This window comes from Formica exsecta, unplaced genomic scaffold, assembly GCF_003651465.1.
Source record: "Formica exsecta isolate Colony F162 unplaced genomic scaffold, ASM365146v1 scaffold106, whole genome shotgun sequence".
Lineage (NCBI taxonomy): Eukaryota > Metazoa > Arthropoda > Insecta > Hymenoptera > Formicidae > Formica > Formica exsecta.
The window spans coordinates 49,349-51,741 of record NW_021848400.1 but is presented as its reverse complement, the minus strand read 5'-3'; positions in this window follow the sequence as shown (position 1 = coordinate 51,741).

Sequence of the window (2,393 nt, the reverse complement as noted above, 5' to 3'; positions counted from 1 at the left end):
TGATCTACTTTTCGGGATTATATGATTTAGAAAATTAAGATAATTTGTATATATAAACTTTCTCCTTTTAAGATTTATGTAAATTTAAACTTTTAATTACATAATATAATTAATAATAAATTAATTAATAATAAAATGTTATATAAATAAAAAGCATAATTTGATATTCTTTAAAATGCTTGATACTTTTGTTCCAAGAATAATAAAAAAGTAAAAGCAGAATTTATTGTAAATATTTTCGACACATTGTATCTAAAAATTAGAAAAAAGATTAAGAAAATTAATTTAAAAAAATTTTATTTTATTTTATATGCGCATATAAAAATACTTCAATAATAACTTATTATCGCTGTCCGTAATATATACTAGAATGGCAAAACATCACGCGCAGCTAATTAAACATTAATAAATTCATAATATTTCTTTGCAATTTTGACATTTATGGATCTAACATGTACCACGATCGATTGTTTTACCGTGGCACTAAAAAGTGAACCTGGCCATGTAATTCCGTCGGCTCTAAAATGGATCTAGTTAACGTTACTGTATAAGCTAGAAAAAACGTCTTATGAGAAACGGCAGCATAGTCCTTCTCAGACTTCTCTCTGACGAAATATTCAGAGACATGTGCTACGCAAAGCGATGATTGAAGATTGGTACGACTGATTGTCGATACATTACAATTACAATAATACAGGCTGTGTTCCGCATTGAGTAATGGCTCCCACATACAGGACGCGGAAAGGTTTGCCGCGCGGTAAAAAGCAACGCGGTAGCGAATCTAGAGAATACACACCAATCTGACTTTCTTGATATTTTTCCGAATTATGAATTTTTGCGGAATTTAGAATTTGTGCATAAATCGTATTTTCTTCGAAGATTCACTTGTAGATAATGTACATATAAATTACAAGACAGATTTCCAAAGAGAGAAAGAAAATGTAAGTAACATACTAATCCAGTTTCTACAAATTAATTAAATTTAAATTTATTATGGTTATCATAGCAATTTAAATCTGTGTGCTTGTCATCTGCTTTCATTTTTGTGATATATATTATTGATATGTTGCGATTAAAACAATCAATGACATTTGCGTAGGAAAAAAAATGTTCACAAATCATTTATGTTCTTTTTACTCTTGACTATATGCAATGTTTAACGCTACATATTTGCTCGATATTTCGTAATAATTAAACGTATAACTCATCGTATCACTCCTTAATTACTATGTATAAAAGTGTATCGTGTACATATAATATGTACACTATATGCACAATGACAATAACATGAAAACATTCAAATTCCGTATAATCGAAAAAGATTATAAAAATTGCGCACGATAAAGAAAAATAGACATTTGCTGATAAATTGATTATTTCTTTGACGTGAAATGAATGTATATGTCTTCGCTTGGTCGGAAAATGAGAGTGGCTCCGTATGAAACTGCATCCGCCGTTTTTACACTTTTCACTCTCCATTTTCTCAAAATAGCTGTTAATATTGTTTTCTCTTCAAGTAAAGCAAATCTCTGGCCGATACAGTTTCTTGGTCCAGCGCTGAATGGAATATAGGCATATGGATTCCTATGTTCCGAATTATCCGGAAGAAAGCGATCTGGATCGAACTTTTTTGGATCTGGCCAAACTTCCGGATTTATATGCGTTATAGCGATTTGCAATACGACTATAGCACCTTTCGGGAGTGTATAATCATCTAAAATAAAACAGATTGTTATAGACTGTATTCTGACACACACGCATAAAATTTTATATTGATAAATTTTTTAATGTAAATATTTTTGTTGTCTAAATAATGGAATATTTGTGTAAAATCCATATTATAATGTTAAATCTACTTTAGATGATTTGATAAGATAATTAGTGATAGAATTTTATTTGTAATAATAATATTTGAAGAATTGATACACACACACATACACGCGGAGTATAAAATGAAAAATAGAATTTTTTCTAGAATTATATCGCAAATTAGAGACCATCTAAAATGTATTTTAAACTATTGATGTTTTGCAGAATCGCCTTTATTTAGCCTCTAATAACTAAGAAAAGAAGATTTCTCTGAACATAAGCATATTTTCTCTTCATCATTTAAATAAAAATACAAGAATAATAAAAAAGTAAAAGCAGAATTTATTGTAAATATTTTCGACACATTGTATCTAAAAATTAGAAAAAAGATTAAGAAAATTAATTTAAAAAAATTTTATTTTATTTTATATGCGCATATAAAAATACTTCAATAATAACTTATTATCGCTGTCCGTAATATATACTAGAATGGCAAAACATCACGCGCAGCTAATTAAACATTAATAAATTCATAATATTTCTTTGCAATTTTGACATTTATGGATCTAACATGTACCACGATC